We start from the raw sequence: 18,952 nt of genomic DNA on the forward strand, positions 1-18,952 counted from the left end.
AAGATCCTTATCCGTTTTTGGTATGAGTATGATTGTAGATTCATTTAGAGTTTCTGGGAGTTTCTGTTGAGTGTAAGCGTAATTGTACAGTGTCTGTAGGCGTGGAGAGACCAGATCATAATTGTTTAAATAAAATTTAGAACTTAGACCATCAGGACCTGCAGCCTTTCCGTTTTTTAAAGATTTAATTGACTCTTCAATGTCTTTTATCGTAATTTCAGCACCAAGTGATTCTCTCTCTTTCTGATCTAAACCCGCAAGCTTACATTTCTGTAGAAATGTTTCCATTCCTGCTGATTGTTCTGTCATTTTAGATGAGTACAATTTTTGATAGTATTGTAAAAATCTATCATTAATATCTTTAGGCAGTGTTAATGTTTCTCCCTTGTCTTTTCTAATTTTGTAAATTGTTTTTTCCCCGTCCAGTTTACAAAGTTGTCGCGCTAATAGTTTTTGTGGTTTATCACCAAATTCAAAATTTAATTGTTTTGTATGTTGATAAAGTTTTATAACTTGGTCTGAGTATATCTTGTTCAATTTATATTTCAGTACTGCAATTTTATTGTATTTTATCATGGATGGTGCTGCTGCATTTTCTATGTGTAATTGCCTTATTTCCATTTCCAATTTCTGTTGTTTGGCCCTATTCTCTTTGTTAAGAAATGATTGAGAAGAGATTAATGCTCCTCGCACAAATGCTTTAAATGTTTCCCAAAGAAGGGAGGCAGAGATTTCAGGGTTACATTTTTTTCTCAGTGTGCTGCTTTGATTTGTCATCACGTTATGGTACAATGTTTAATGCAGTAGTCTTCAACTGAAAATATTGAATTTGTGCATGCAAATTTGACTGAGCATTAGTTGTTAGATTTCTCATTCTCTCTCCATAGTTACCTAAATAATCTTGCCCTTTCTGACCAATCAACTGAAATCGTTTTTTGCACAAGTCAATAACTCTTCCTAATATCCCTAGTTATCTGGAATGTCGCTCGTTCATTTTAGTATTGCTTTTCAAGGCCAGAACTTTGTACAAAACTGCAATATGTTTGAGGATATAACCAGCATAAGAGCTGATCTGCACATATATGTTGGGCAGGCTTTACTTTATTTCTTGGATTGAAGGAGGATGAAGGTTGATCTGATAGATTTGTGTAAATCATGTTGAAATAGAAGTATTAATTAACAGAGTCTTTACCCAGGTTGGTATCTAGTATTGTAGGGCACTGATTTAAGGTTATAGGGAATAGATATAATAAGAACTTGATCTGATCTATTTCACCGAGGGTAATGGTTGTATGGAGCAGGCATGCTGATGAAGTGGTTGAGGCAGGAACAATAATATTATTTAAAATAAATTTGGATAGGTGCATGGATTGGAACATTTTAGAGTAGAATGGAACCGCCGCGGGCAAGTGGAGCTAGCTTCAATGGCTGATCAACTGTGGCTTGGACATATTGTGCCACAGCGACTATTTCATTCTGTATGACACAATTACTCTCTGGGTCGAAGAGCAGTTGAGAAGAAAATTTTACCATTATTTCTGAATTTTCCTTGCCCAAATCTGGTGCACTAGATATGATTTATGGTACCTGTCTCTGTTGATGTTGATTCTGTTGTATAAGAGGTCATCATTGTACTTTGGTCTGTGGATGTGCTCTCTTCTGTGGATGTAGATATTGTTGAATCTTCACATATGCAGAGAAATATCAGTTAAAATACATGGCCGCATACCCATGGCTACACATAAAATGTCCCTGGATGTCCAAGAAGATGTAATTTTGTTTTATATCTGATGATGTATATTAACATCGTACAATCATGTAAGTGGTAACTGGTACATTGGATCTTCTACTATTTTCCAAATCGAATAAGCATCGATGATGTCAAGAAATAATAAATGAATAATTGCCTGACTATCATTATTGGCTTATTTTGACTGCTTTCATGATATTCCAAACATAATCTATAACTGATGAGATGTAATATTACCTAGAATTGAACGAACATGGGTATATGGAGCAAGCATCCATATGAAATTGTTGCGACAGTTATATTATTTAAAAGAGACTTGAACAGATGAATGGATTCGAAAGTTTAGAGTGATTTGGAACCGTCGTGGGCAAATGGAGCTGGCTTCAATGGCTGATCATATTGGACATATTGGACCGTGGAGATTATTTCCATTCGGATTGACACAATTACTCTCTAAGTCTAGGAGGGGTTGACAAGAGAAGTTTAATCAATATTGCTTAATTTCCCATGCCCAGATTTGGCGTACAATTCTAAACTGACATTATTTATTTTATTTTTTATTCTGATGATGTGTATTAGCAACATACAATCATGTAAGTTGTAATTGGTGCAATTGATTTTGTGATATTTTCCAAATAAAAAAGGATCCACGATAATAGAAATTATCAATTAATAATTGTCTGACTTAAATTATTGATTTTTTTGACTACGTATGATATTTCTATATAAACTATAGTGTTGATTACAATGGCGACTACTTTTCAAAGTGAATTTCAGATGTTAGGCAACAATATTCTACTCGAGTTATCACTATATTTCTGTCATGGGTTACGACGTATTATTGATTGTCACGTGTTGATCAATAATGTATCTTTTTAAAGTTTGATCAGCGAATCCTGGTGCTGCATTATCCTCATACCTGTTGTTTTGCTGCTGGTGGCGGACGTAGTCGATGGAGTGGCAGTTGTTGTGCTTGGTTCTGAGAATGAAATAAAGATGTGACATTAATGGAAATTGAAAGTGGAATAAACACTTTTTTTTTTCCTAAATGTCCCTGGGTGTTCAAGAAGATGGTATTTTTTTAATCTGATGATGCATATTAACATCATACAATCATGTAAGTGGTAACTGGTACATTGGATCTGCTACTATTTCCCAAAACGAATAAGCATCGATGTTGTTCACAAATAATAAATTAATATTTGCCTGACTTTCATTATTGGCTTATTTGGCTGCTTGCATGATATTCTAACATAAATTATAACTGATGAGATGTAATGTTACCTAGTATTCAAGGAACATGGGTATATGAGGCAAGCATGCATATGAAGTGGTTGCGACAAGAACAGTTATTTTATTCAAAAGAGACTTGGACAGATGAATGGAATAGAAAGTTTAGAGTGATATGGCACCGTCGTGGGCAAATGGAGCTAGCTTCAATGGCTGATCATATTGGACTGTGGAGATTATTTCCATTCTGATTGACACTATTACTCTCTAAATCTAAGAGGGGTTGACAAGCCAAGTTTAATCAATATTTCCAAATTACCCATGCCCAGATTTGGAGTACAATTCTAAACTGACATTAATTATTTTATTTTTTATTCTGATGGTGCTGCATTATCCTCGTACCTGTTGTTTCGCTGCTGGTGGCGGACGTAGTCGATGCAGTGGCAGTTGTTGTGCTTGGTTCTGAGAATGAAATAAAGATGTGACATCAATGGAAATTAAAAGTGAATTAAACACTCTTTTGTTTCCTAAAGTATGTAATGAGCAGCAATGAAAAATAAAATGTGAAATAAATTAGTGTGATATGGAACTGCCATTGTCAAATAGAGCTCGATTCAATGGCTGATCATCCGTGTCTTGGACATATTGGGCCATAGAGACTATTTCCATTCTGTGTGACAGAATTGCTGTCTGAGTCTAAGGAAGGATGACAAGACAAGCTTGATCATTTGCCCAGATTTGGAGTACAAGGTGATATACTGTATATGGTACCTGTCTCTGTTGATGTTGATTCTGTTGTATAAGAGGTCATCGTTGTACTTTGGTCTGCGGTCATGTAAGTGGGAACTGATGCAATGGATTTGCTAGTGTTTTCCCAACAAATAGGCATCCATGATATTAAAATGAACTGCATAAACTATAACTAATGAGATGTAATGTTACCAAGAAAACAACAAATAATTGTATGGATAACAATTTGATTTCTGAAGATATCAACGAATTACGATAAATTACTTAATATAATTTTGTTCTCAGTATTCTGCTTTGATTTGTCACCACATTACGGCACAATGTTTAATGCAGTAGTCTTCAACTGGAAATACTGAAGTTGTGCATGCAAATTTGACTGAGCATTATCTGTTAGGTTGATCTGATAGATTTGTGTAAATCATGTTGAAATAGAAGTATTAATGAACAGAGTCTTTACCCAGGTTGTGTATCTAGTATTGTAGGGCACTGATTTAAGGTTAGAGGGAATAGATATAATAAGAACCTGACCTTGTTTTTTCACCGAGGGTGATGGTTGTATGGAGCAGGTATGCAGATGAAGTGATTGAGGCAGGAACAATTATATTATTTAAAAGAGATTTGGACAGGCGCATGGATTGGAACATTTTAGAGTTAGATAGAACTGCCGAGGCCAATTGGAGCTAGCTTCAATAGCTGCTCAACCTTGGCTTGGACATATTGAGCCGGAGAGACTATTTTCATTCTGTATGACACAATTACCTTCTGAGTCGAAGAGGGGTTGAGAAGATACGTTTTACCATTATTTCTGAATTTCCCTTGCCCAAATCTGGTGCACTAGATGTGATTTATGGTACCTGTCTCTGTTGATGTTGATTCTGTTGTATAAGTGGTCATCATTGTACTTTGGTCTGTGGATGTGCTTTCTTCTGTGGATGTAGATGTTGTCGAATCTTCACATATACAGAGAAATATCAGTTAAAATATATGGCAGCATACTCATGGCTACACATAAAATGTCCCTGGATGTCCAAGAAGATGTAATTTTGTTTTAAATCTGATGATGTATATTAATATATAGTCAGATGTAATAATAATCAGATGTAATATTACCTAGAATTGAACGAACATGGGTATATGGAGCAAGCATCCATATGAAGTTGTTGCGACAGTTATATTATTTAAAAGAGACTTGGTCAGAATGAATGGATTCGAAAGTTTAGAGTGATTTGGAACCGCCGTGGGAAAATGGAGCTGGCTTCAATGGCTGATCATATTGGACATATTGGACCGTGGAAATTATTTCCATTCGGATTGACACAATTACTCTCTAAGTCTAGGCGGGATTGACAAGAGAAGTTTAATCAATATTTCTTAATTTCCCATGCCCAGATTTGGTGTACTGACATTAATTATTTTATTTTTTATTTGATGATGTGAATTAGCAACATACAATCATGTAAGTTGTAACTGGTGCAATTGATTTACTGATATTTTCCAAATAAAAAAGGATCCACGATAATAGAAATGTTCAATTAATAATTGTCTGACTTAAATTATTGATTTTTTTGACTACGTATGATATTTCTATATAAACTATAGGGTTGATTACTATGGCAACCATTTTTCAAAGTGAATTCCAGATGTTAGGCAACAATATTCTACTCGAGTTATCACTATATTTCTGTTATGCCTTACGACCCATTATTGATTGTCACGTGTTGATCAATAATGTATCTTTTTAAATTTTGATCAGTGAATCCTGGTGCTGCATTGTCCTCATACCTGTTGTTTCGCTGCTGGTGGTGGACGTAGTCGATGCAGGGGCAGTTGTTGTGCTTGGTTCTGAGAATGAAATAAAGATGTGACATTAATGAAAATTGAATGTGGATTAAACACTTTTTTCTTTCCTAAATGTCCCTGGGTGTTCAAGAAGATGGTATTTTTTTTAATCTGATGATGCATATTAACATCATACAATCATGTAACTGGTAACCGGTACATTGGATCTGCTACTATTTCCCAAAACGAATAAGCATCGATGTTGTTCACAAATAATAAATTAATAATTGCCTGACTTTCATTATTGGCTTATTTGGCTGCTTGCATGATATTCTAACATAAATTATAACTGATGAGATGTAATGTTACCTAGTATTCAAGGAACATGGGTATATGGGGCAAGCATGCATATGAAGTGGTTGCGACAAGAACAGTTATATTATTCAAAAGAGACTTGGACAGATGAATGGAATAGAAAGTTTAGAGTGATATGGCACCGTCGTGGGCAAATGGAGCTAGCTTCAATGGCTGATCATATTGGACTGTGGAGATTATTTCCATTCTGATTAACACTATTACTCTCTAAATCTAAGAGGGGTTGACAAGCCAAGTGTAATCAATATTACCAAATTACCCATGCCCAGATTTGGAGTACAATTCTAAACTGACATTAATTATTTTATTTTTTATTCTGATGGTGCTGCATTATCCTCGTACCTGTTGTTTCGCTGCTGGTGACGGACGTAGTCGATGCAGTGGCAGTTGTTGTGCTTGGTTCTGAGAATGGAATAAAGATGTGACATCTTTTGGACAGGCGCATGGATTGGAACATTTTAGAGTTATATGGAAGCGCGGAGGCCAATTGGAGCTAGCTTCAATGGCTGCTCAACCGTGGCTTGGACATATTGAGCCGGAGAGACTATTTTCATTCTGTATGACACAATTACTCTCTGAGTCGAAGAGGGGTTGAGAAGATACGTTTTACTATTATTTCTGAATTTCCCTTGCCCAAATCTGGTGCACTAGATGTGACTTATGGTACCTGTCTCTGTTGATGTTGATTCTGTTGTATAAGAGGTCATCATTGTACTTTGGTCTGTGGATGTGCTTTCTGCTGTGGATGTAGATATTGTTGAATCTTCACATATGCAGAGAAATATCAGTTAAAATACATGGCAGCATACTCATGGCTACACATAAAATGTCCCTTGGATGTCCAAGAAGATGTAATTTTGTTTTAAATCTGATGATGTATATTAACATCGTACAATCATGTAAGTGGTAACTGGTACATTGGACCTGCTACTATTTTCCAAATCGAATAAGCATCGATGATGTCAAGAAATAATAAATGAATAATTGCCTGACTTTCATTATTGGCTTATTTGACTGCTTGCATGATATTCCAAACATAATCTATAACTGATGAGATGTAATATTACCTAGAATTGAACAAACATGGATATATGGAGCAAGCATCCATATGAAGTTGTTGCGACAGTTATATTATTTAAAAGAGACTTGGACAGATTAATGGATTAGAAAGTTTAGAGTGATTTGGAACCGTCGTGGGCAAATGGAGCTGGCTTCAATGGCTGATCATATTGGACATATTGGATCGTGGAGATTATTTCCATTCGGATTGACACATTTACTCTCTAAGCCTAGGAGGGGTTGACAAGAGAAGTTTAATCAATATTTCTTAATTTCCCATGCCCAGATTTGGCGTATAGTTCTAAACTGACATTAATTATTTTATTTTTTATTCTGATGATGTGTATTAGCAACATACAATCATGTAAGTTGTAACTGGTGCAATTGATTTACTGATATTTTCCAAATAAAAAAGGATCCACGATAATAGAAATGTTCAATTAATCATTGTCTGACTTAAATTATTGATTTTTTGACTACGTATGATATTTCTATATAAACTATAGTGTTGATTACAATGGCAACTACTTTTCAAAGTGAATTCCAGATGTTAGGCAACAATATTCTACTCGAGTTATCACTATATTTCTGTCATGGCTTACGACCCATTATTGATTGTCACGTGTTGATCAATAATGTATCTTTTTAAAGTTTGATCAGTGAATCCTGGTGCTGCATTATCCTCATACCTGTTGTTTCGCTGCTGGTGGCGGACGTAGTCGATGCAGTGGCAGTTGTTGTGCTTGGTTCTGAGAATGAAATAAAGATGTGACATTAATGGAAATTGAAAGTGGAATAAACACTCCTTTCTTTCCTAAATGACCCTGGGTGTTCAAGAAGATGGTATTTTTTTAATCTGATGATGCATATTAACATCATACAATCATGTAAGTGGTAACTGGTACATTGGATCTGCTACTATTTCCCAAAACGAATAAGCATCGATGTTGTTCACAAATAATAAATTAATAATTGCCTGACTTTCATTATTGGCTTATTTGACTGCTTGCATGATATTCTAACATAAATTATAACTGATGAGATGTAATGTTACCTAGTATTCAAGGAACATGGGTATATGGGGCAAGCATGCATATGAAGTGGTTGCGACAAGAACAGTTATATTATTCAAAAGAGACTTGGACAGATGAATGGAATAGAAAGTTTACAGTGATATGGCACCGTCGTGGGCAAATGGAGCTAGCTTCAATGGCTGATCATATTGGACTGTGGAGATTATTTCCATTCTGATTGACACTATTACTCTCTAAATCTAAGAGGGGTTGACAAGCCAAGTTTAATCAATATTTCCAAATTACCCATGCCCAGATTTGGAGTACAATTCTAAACTGACATTAATTATTTTATTTTTTATTCTGATGGTGCTGCATTATCCTCGTACCTGTTGTTTCGCTGCTGGTGGCGGACGTAGTCGATGCAGTGGCAGTTGTTGTGCTTGGTTCTGAGAATGAAATAAAGATGTGACATCAATGGAAATTAAAAGTGAATTAAACACTCTTTTGTTTCCTAAAGTATGTAATGAGCAGCAATGAAAAATAAAATGTGAAATAAATTAGTGTGATATGGAACTGCCATTGTCAAATAGAGCTCGATTCAATGGCTGATCATCCGTGTCTTGGACATATTGGGCCATAGAGACTATTTCCATTCTGTGTGACATAATTGCTGTCTGAGTCTAAGGAAGGATGACAAGACAAGCTTGATCATTTGCCCAGATTTGGAGTACAAGGTGATATGCTGCATATGGTACCTGTCTCTGTTGATGTTGATTCTGTTGTATAAGAGGTCATCGTTGTACTTTGGTCTGCGGTCATGTAAGTGGGAACTGATGCAATGGATTTGCTAGTGTTTTCCAAACAAATAGGCATCCATGATATTAAAAATGAACTACATAAACTATAACTAATGAGATGTAATGTTACCAAGAAAACAACAAATAATTGTATGGATAACAATTTGATTTCTGAAGATATCAACGAATTACGATAAATTACTTAATATAATTTTGTTCTCAGTATTCTGCTTTGATTTGTCACCACATTACGGCACAATGTTTAATGCAGTAGTCTTCAACTGGAATTACTGAAGTTGTGCATGCAAATTTGACTGAGCATTATCTGTTAGGTTGATCTGATAGATTTGTGTAAATCATGTTGAAATAGAAGTATTAATGAACAGAGTCTTTACCCAGGTTGTGTATCTAGTATTGTAGGGCACTGATTTAAGGTTAGAGGGAATAGATATAATAAGAACCTGACCTTATTTTTTCACCGAGGGTGATGGTTGTATGGAGCAGGTATGCAGATGAAGTGATTGAGGCAGGAACAATTATATTATTTAAAAGAGATTTGGACAGGCGCATGGATTGGAACATTTTAGAGTTAGATAGAACTGCCGAGGCCAATTGGAGCTAGCTTCAATAGCTGCTCAACCTTGGCTTGGACATATTGAGCCGGAGAGACTATTTTCATTCTGTATGACACAATTACTCTCTGAGTCGAAGAGGGGTTGAGAAGATACGTTTTACCATTATTTCTGAATTTCCCTTGCCCAAATCTGGTGCACTAGATGTGATTTATGGTACCTGTCTCTGTTGATGTTGATTCTGTTGTATAAGTGGTCATCATTGTACTTTGGTCTGTGGATGTGCTTTCTTCTGTGGATGTAGATGTTGTCGAATCTTCACATATACAGAGAAATATCAGTTAAAATATATGGCAGCATACTCATGGCTACACATAAAATGTCCCTGGATGTCCAAGAAGATGTAATTTTGTTTTAAATCTGATGATGTATATTAATATATAGTCAGATGTAATAATAATCAGATGTAATATTACCTAGAATTGAACGAACATGGGTATATGGAGCAAGCATCCATATGAAGTTGTTGCGACAGTTATATTATTTAAAAGAGACTTGGACAGATGAATGGATTCGAAAGTTTAGAGTGATTTTGAACCGCCGTGGGGAAATGGAGCTGGCTTCAATGGCTGATCATATTGGACATATTGGACCGTGGAGATTATTTCCATTCGGATTGACACAATTACTCTCTAAGTCTAGGCGGGATTGACAAGAGAAGTTTAATCAATATTTCTTAATTTCCCATGCCCAGATTTGGTGTACTGACATTAATTATTTTATTTTTTATTTGATGATGTGTAATTAGCAACATACAATCATGTAAGTTGTAACTGGTGCAATTGATTTACTGATATTTTCCAAATAAAAAAGGATCCACGATAATAGAAATGTTCAATTAATAATTGTCTGACTTAAATTATTGATTTTTTTGACTACGTATGATATTTCTATATAAACTATAGGGTTGATTACTATGGCAACCATTTTTCAAAGTGAATTCCAGATGTTAGGCAACAATATTCTACTCGAGTTATCACTATATTTCTGTTATGCCTTACGACCCATTATTGATTGTCACGTGTTGATCAATAATGTATCTTTTTAAAGTTTGATCAGTGAATCCTGGTGCTGCATTGTCCTCATACCTGTTGTTTCGCTGCTGGTGGCGGACGTAGTCGATGCAGGGGCAGTTGTTGTGCTTGGTTCTGAGAATGAAATAAAGATGTGACATTAATGAAAATTGAAAGTGGATTAAACACTCTTTTCTTTCCTAAATGTCCCTGGGTGTTCAAGAAGATGGTATTTTTTTTAATCTGATGATGCATATTAACATCATACAATCATGTAAGTGGTAACTGGTACATTGGATCTGCTACTATTTCCCAAAACGAATAAGCATCGATGTTGTTCACAAATAATAAATTAATAATTGCCTGACTTTCATTATTGGCTTATTTGGCTGCTTGCATGATATTCTAACATAAATTATAACTGATGAGATGTAATGTTACCTAGTATTCAAGGAACATGGGTATATGGGGCAAGCATGCATATGAAGTGGTTGCGACAAGAACAGTTATATTATTCAAAAGAGACTTGGACAGATGAATGGAATAGAAAGTTTAGAGTGATATGGCACCGTCGTGGGCAAATGGAGCTAGCTTCAATGGCTGATCATATTGGACTGTGGAGATTATTTCCATTCTGATTAACACTATTACTCTCTAAATCTAAGAGGGGTTGACAAGCCAAGTGTAATCAATATTACCAAATTACCCATGCCCAGATTTGGAGTACAATTCTAAACTGACATTAATTATTTTATTTTTTATTCTGATGGTGCTGCATTATCCTCGTACCTGTTGTTTCGCTGCTGGTGACGGACGTAGTCGATGCAGTGGCAGTTGTTGTGCTTGGTTCTGAGAATGGAATAAAGATGTGACATCTTTTGGACAGGCGCATGGATTGGAACATTTTAGAGTTATATGGAAGCGCGGAGGCCAATTGGAGCTAGCTTCAATGGCTGCTCAACCGTGGCTTGGACATATTGAGCCGGAGAGACTATTTTCATTCTGTATGACACAATTACTCTCTGAGTCGAAGAGGGGTTGAGAAGATACGTTTTACTATTATTTCTGAATTTCCCTTGCCCAAATCTGGTGCACTAGATGTGACTTATGGTACCTGTCTCTGTTGATGTTGATTCTGTTGTATAAGAGGTCATCATTGTACTTTGGTCTGTGGATGTGCTTTCTGCTGTGGATGTAGATATTGTTGAATCTTCACATATGCAGAGAAATATCAGTTAAAATACATGGCAGCATACTCATGGCTACACATAAAATGTCCCTGGATGTCCAAGAAGATGTAATTTTGTTTTAAATCTGATGATGTATATTAACATCGTACAATCATGTAAGTGGTAACTGGTACATTGGACCTGCTACTATTTTCCAAATCGAATAAGCATCGATGATGTCAAGAAATAATAAATGAATAATTGCCTGACTTTCATTATTGGCTTATTTGACTGCTTGCATGATATTCCAAACATAATCTATAACTGATGAGATGTAATATTACCTAGAATTGAACAAACATGGATATATGGAGCAAGCATCCATATGAAGTTGTTGCGACAGTTATATTATTTAAAAGAGACTTGGACAGATTAATGGATTAGAAAGTTTAGAGTGATTTGGAACCGTCGTGGGCAAATGGAGCTGGCTTCAATGGCTGATCATATTGGACATATTGGATCGTGGAGATTATTTCCATTCGGATTGACACATTTACTCTCTAAGCCTAGGAGGGGTTGACAAGAGAAGTTTAATCAATATTTCTTAATTTCCCATGCCCAGATTTGGCGTATAGTTCTAAACTGACATTAATTATTTTATTTTTTATTCTGATGATGTGTATTAGCAACATACAATCATGTAAGTTGTAACTGGTGCAATTGATTTACTGATATTTTCCAAATAAAAAAGGATCCACGATAATAGAAATGTTCAATTAATCATTGTCTGACTTAAATTATTGATTTTTTTGACTACGTATGATATTTCTATATAAACTATAGTGTTGATTACAATGGCAACTACTTTTCAAAGTGAATTCCAGATGTTAGGCAACAATATTCTACTCGAGTTATCACTATATTTCTGTCATGGCTTACGACCCATTATTGATTGTCACGTGTTGATCAATAATGTATCTTTTTAAAGTTTGATCAGTGAATCCTGGTGCTGCATTATCCTCATACCTGTTGTTTCGCTGCTGGTGGCGGACGTAGTCGATGCAGTGGCAGTTGTTGTGCTTGGTTCTGAGAATGAAATAAAGATGTGACATTAATGGAAATTGAAAGTGGAATAAACACTCCTTTCTTTCCTAAATGTCCATGGGTGTTCAAGAAGATGGTATTTTTTTAATCTGATGATGCATATTAACATCATACAATCATGTAAGTGGTAACTGGTACATTGGATCTGCTACTATTTCCCAAAACGAATAAGCATCGATGTTGTTCACAAATAATAAATTAATAATTGCCTGACTTTCATTATTGGCTTATTTGACTGCTTGCATGATATTCTAACATAAATTATAACTGATGAGATGTAATGTTACCTAGTATTCAAGGAACATGGGTATATGGGGCAAGCATGCATATGAAGTGGTTGCGACAAGAACAGTTATATTATTCAAAAGAGACTTGGACAGATGAATGGAATAGAAAGTTTACAGTGATATGGCACCGTCGTGGGCAAATGGAGCTAGCTTCAATGGCTGATCATATTGGACTGTGGAGATTATTTCCATTCTGATTGACACTATTACTCTCTAAATCTAAGAGGGGTTGACAAGCCAAGTTTAATCAATATTTCCAAATTACCCATGCCCAGATTTGGAGTACAATTCTAAACTGACATTAATTATTTTATTTTTTATTCTGATGGTGCTGCATTATCCTCGTACCTGTTGTTTCGCTGCTGGTGGCGGACGTAGTCGATGCAGTGGCAGTTGTTGTGCTTGGTTCTGAGAATGAAATAAAGATGTGACATCAATGGAAATTAAAAGTGAATTAAACACTCTTTTGTTTCCTAAAGTATGTAATGAGCAGCAATGAAAAATAAAATGTGAAATAAATTAGTGTGATATGGAACTGCCATTGTCAAATAGAGCTCGATTCAACTGGCTGATCATCCGTGTCTTGGACATATTGGGCCATAGAGACTATTTCCATTCTGTGTGACATAATTGCTGTCTGAGTCTAAGGAAGGATGACAAGACAAGCTTGATCATTTGCCCAGATTTGGAGTACAAGGTGATATGCTGTATATGGTACCTGTCTCTGTTGATGTTGATTCTGTTGTATAAGAGGTCATCGTTGTACTTTGGTCTGCGGTCATGTAAGTGGGAACTGATGCAATGGATTTGCTAGTGTTTTCCAAACAAATAGGCATCCATGATATTAAAAATGGACTACATAAACTATAACTAATGAGATGTAATGTTACCAAGAAAACAACAAATAATTGTATGGATAACAATTTGATTTCTGAAGATATCAACGAATTACGATAAATTACTTAATATAATTTTGTTCTCAGTATTCTGCTTTGATTTGTCACCACATTATGGCACAATGTTTAATGCAGTAGTCTTCAACTGGAAATACTGAAGTTGTGCATGCAAATTTGACTGAGCATTATCTGTTAGGTTGATCTGATAGATTTGTGTAAATCATGTTGAAATAGAAGTATTAATGAACAGAGTCTTTACCCAGGTTGTGTATCTAGTATTGTAGGGCACTGATTTAAGGTTAGAGGGAATAGATATAATAAGAACCTGACCTTATTTTTTCACCGAGGGTGATGGTTGTATGGAGCAGGTATGCAGATGAAGTGATTGAGGCAGGAACAATTATATTATTTAAAAGAGATTTGGACAGGCGCATGGATTGGAACCTTTTAGAGTTAGATAGAACTGCCGAGGCCAATTGGAGCTAGCTTCAATAGCTGCTCAACCTTGGCTTGGACATATTGAGCCGGAGAGACTATTTTCATTCTGTATGACACAATTACTCTCTGAGTCGAAGAGGGGTTGAGAAGATACGTTTTACCATTATTTCTGAATTTCCCTTGCCCAAATCTGGTGCACTAGATGTGATTTATGGTACCTGTCTCTGTTGATGTTGATTCTGTTGTATAAGTGGTCATCATTGCACTTTGGTCTGTGGATGTGCTTTCTTCTGTGGATGTAGATGTTGTCGAATCTTCACATATACAGAGAAATATCAGTTAAAATATATGGCAGCATACTCATGGCTACACATAAAATGTCCCTGGATGTCCAAGAAGATGTAATTTTGTTTTAAATCTGATGATGTATATTAATATATAGTCAGATGTAATAATAATCAGATGTAATATTACCTAGAATTGAACGAACATGGGTATATGGAGCAAGCATCCATATGAAGTTGTTGCGACAGTTATATTATTTAAAAGAGACTTGGACAGATGAATGGATTCGAAAGTTTAGAGTGATTTGGAACCGCCGTGGGGAAATGGAGCTGGCTTCAATGGCTGATCATATTGGACATATTGGACCGTGGAGATTATTTCCATTCGGATTGACACAATTACTCTCTAAGTCTAGGCGGGATTGACAAGAGAAGTTTAATCAATATTTCTTAATTTCCCATGCCCAGATTTGGTGTACTGACATTAATTATTTTATTTTTTATTTGATGATGTGAATTAGCAACATACAATCATGTAAGTTGTAACTGGTGCAATTGATTTACTGATATTTTCCAAATAAAAAAGGATCCACGATAATAGAAATGTTCAATTAATAATTGTCTGACTTAAATTATTGATTTTTTTGACTACGTATGATATTTCTATATAAACTATAGGGTTGATTACTATGGCAACCATTTTTCAAAGTGAATTCCAGATGTTAGGCAACAATATTCTACTCGAGTTATCACTATATTTCTGTTATGCCTTACGACCCATTATTGATTGTCACGTGTTGATCAATAATGTATCTTTTTAAATTTTGATCAGTGAATCCTGGTGCTGCATTGTCCTCATACCTGTTGTTTCGCTGCTGGTGGTGGACGTAGTCGATGCAGGGGCAGTTGTTGTGCTTGGTTCTGAGAATGAAATAAAGATGTGACATTAATGAAAATTGAAAGTGGATTAAACACTTTTTTCTTTCCTAAATGTCCCTGGGTGTTCAAGAAGATGGTATTTTTTTAAATCTGATGATGCATATTAACATCATACAATCATGTAAGTGGTAACTGGTACATTGGATCTGCTACTATTTCCCAAAACGAATAAGCATCGATGTTGTTCACAAATAATAAATTAATAATTGCCTGACTTTCATTATTGGCTTATTTGACTGCTTGCATGATATTCTAACATAAATTATAACTGATGAGATGTAATGTTACCTAGTATTCAAGGAACATGGGTATATGGGGCAAGCATGCATATGAAGTGGTTGCGACAAGAAAAGTTATTTTATTCAAAAGAGACTTGGACAGATGAATGGAATAGAAAGTTTACAGTGATATGGCACCGTCGTGGGCAAATGGAGCTAGCTTCAATGGCTGATCATATTGGACTGTGGAGATTATTTCCATTCTGATTGACACTATTACTCTCTAAATCTAAGAGGGGTTGACAAGCCAAGTTTAATCAATATTTCCAAATTACCCATGCCCAGATTTGGAGTACAATTCTAAACTGCCATTAATTGTTTTATTTTTTATTCTGATGGTGCTGCATTATCCTCGTACCTGTTGTTTCGCTGCTGGTGGCGGACGTAGTCGATGCAGTGGCAGTTGTTGTGCTTGGTTCTGAGAATGAAATAAAGGTGTGACATCAATGGAAATTAAAAGTGAATTAAACACTCTTTTGTTTCCTAAAGTATGTAATGAGCAGCAATGAAAAATAAAATGTGAAATAAATTAGTGTGATATGGAACTGCCATTGTCAAATAGAGCTCAATTCAACGGCTGATCATCCGTGTCTTGGACATATTGGGCCATAGAGACTATTTCCATTCTGTGTGACATAATTCCTGTCTGAGTCTAAGGAAGGTTGACAAGACAAGCTTGATCATTTGCCCAGTTTTGGAATACAAGTTGATATACTGTATATGGTACCTGTCACTGTTGATGTTGATTCTGTTGTATAAGAGGTCATCGTTGTACTTTGGTCTGTGGTTGCAGAAATTGTCGAATCTTGACATATTCAGAGAAATATCAGTTTAAATAGATGGCACCAATCTCATTGCTACATTTGTAAAATGTACCTGGATGTTCAAGCTTATTATTTTTTGTTTAATCTGATGATGCTTATTAACATCATGCGATCATGTAAGTGGTAACTGATGCAATGGATTTGCTAGTGTTTTCCAAACAAATAGGCATCCATGATATTAAAAATGAACTACATAAACTATAACTAATGAGATGTAATGTTACCAAGAACGCAACAAATAATTGTATGGATAACAATTTGATTTCTGAAGATTCCAACGAATTACGATAAATTACTTAATATAATTTTGTTCTCAGTATTCTGCTTTGATTTGTCACCACATTACGGCACAATGTTTAATGCAGTAGTCTTCAACTGAAAATACTGAAGTTGTGCATGCAAATTTGACTGAGCATGATCTGTTAGATTTATCATTCTCTCTCTCCATAGTTACCTAAATAATCTTGCCCTTTCTGACCAATCAGCTGAAATCTTTTTTTGTACAAGTCAATAACTATTCCTAATATCCCTAGTTATCTGGAATGTGGCTAGTTCATTTTAGTATTGTTTTTCAAGGCCAGCACTTTGTACAAACTGCAATATGTTTGAGGATATAACCAGTATAAGAGCTGATCTGCACACATATGTTGGGTAGGCTTTACTTTATTTCTTGGATTGAAGGAGGATGAAGGTTGATCTGATAGATTTGTGTAAATCATGTTGAAATAGAAGTATTAATGAACAGATTCTTTAAACCTGACCTTATTTTTTCACCGAGGGTGATGGTTGTATGGAGCAGGCATGCAGATTAAGTGATTGAGGCAGGAACAATGATATTATTTAAAAGAGATTTGGACAGGCGCATGGATTGGAACATTTTAGAGTTATATGGAAGCACCGAGGCCAATTGGAGCTAGCTTCAATGGCTGCTCAACCGTGACTTGGACATATTGAGCCGGAGAGACTATTTTCATTCTGTATGACACAATTACTCTCTGAGTCGAAGAGGGGTTGAGAAGATACGTTTTACCATTATTTCTGAATTTCCCTTGCCCAAATCTGGTGCACTAGATGTGACTTATGGTACCTGTCTCTGTTGATGTTGATTCTGTTGTATAAGAGGTCATCATTGTACTTTGGTCTGTGGATGTGCTTTCTTCTGTGGATGTAGATATTGTTGAATCTTCACATATGCAGAGAAATATCAGTTAAAATACATGGCAGCATACTCATGGCTACACATAAAATGTCCCTGGATGTCTAAGAAGATGTTATTTTTTTTTAATCTGATGACGTATATTAACATCGTACAATCATGTAAGTGGCAACTGGTACATTGGATCTGCTACTACTTTCCAAATCGAATAAGCATCGATGATGTTAAGAAATAAGAAATGAATAATTGCCTGACTTTCATTATTGGCTTATTTGACTGCTTGCATGATATTCCAACATAATTTATAACTGATGAGATGTAATGTTACCTAGAATTCAAGGAACTTGGGTATATGGGGCAAGCATCCATATGAAGTAGTTGCGACAGTTATATTAATTAAATGAGACTTGGACAGATGAATGGATTAGAAAGTTTAGAGTGATTTGGAACCGTCGTGGGCAAATGGAGCTGGCTTCAATGGCTGATCATATTGGACATATTGGACCGTGGAAATTATTTTCATTCAGATTGACATAATTACTCTCTAAGTCTAGGAGGGGTTGACAAGACAAGTTTAATCAATATTTCCAAATTACCCATGCCCAGATTTGGAGTATAGTTCTAAACTGACATTATTTATTTTATTTTTTATTCTGATGATGTGCATTCGCAACATACAATCATGTCAGTTGTAACTGGTGCATTTGATCTACTGATATTTTCCAAACAAAGAAACATCCACGATAATAGAAATGTTAAATTAATAATTGTCTGACACATTATTGACTTTAACTACTTGTATGATATTTCTACATAAACTATAGGGTTCTGTCATGGATTATGACCCATTATTGATTGTCACGTGTTGATGAACAATTAACCTTTTTAAAGTTTGATCAGTGAATCCCGGTGCTGCATTATGCTCGTACCTGTATTGGGCCATAGAGACTTTTTCCATTCTGTGTGACATAATTGCTGCCTGAGTCTAAGGAAGGTTGCAAAGACAAGCTTGATCATTTGCCCAGATTTGGAGTACAAGTTGTAATACTGCATGAGGTACCTGGCTCTGTTGATGTTGATTCTGTTGTATAAGAGGTCATCGTTGTACTTTGGTCTGTGGTCGTGCTTTCTTCTGTGCTTGCAGAAATTGTTGAATCTTCACATATACAGAGAAAT

At 35.6% G+C, this 18,952-nt stretch overlaps 1 long non-coding RNA gene across 1 annotated transcript; it reads right to left on the minus strand.

Moving 5' to 3' along the window:
- Window positions 1-1,618: 1,618 nt before the first annotated feature.
- On the minus strand, window positions 1,619-6,584 carry LOC116980035. The gene is made up of 3 exons (XR_004413832.1): window positions 6,552-6,584; window positions 2,670-2,729; window positions 1,619-1,683 (listed from the first exon to the last, which is right to left on the minus strand). It is a non-coding gene; the product is annotated as an uncharacterized LOC116980035 (long non-coding RNA).
- Window positions 6,585-18,952: the final 12,368 nt, after the last annotated feature.

The sequence above is a fragment of the Amblyraja radiata genome, chromosome 13 (genome assembly GCF_010909765.2).
Source record: "Amblyraja radiata isolate CabotCenter1 chromosome 13, sAmbRad1.1.pri, whole genome shotgun sequence".
Taxonomy (NCBI): Eukaryota; Metazoa; Chordata; class Chondrichthyes; order Rajiformes; family Rajidae; genus Amblyraja; species Amblyraja radiata.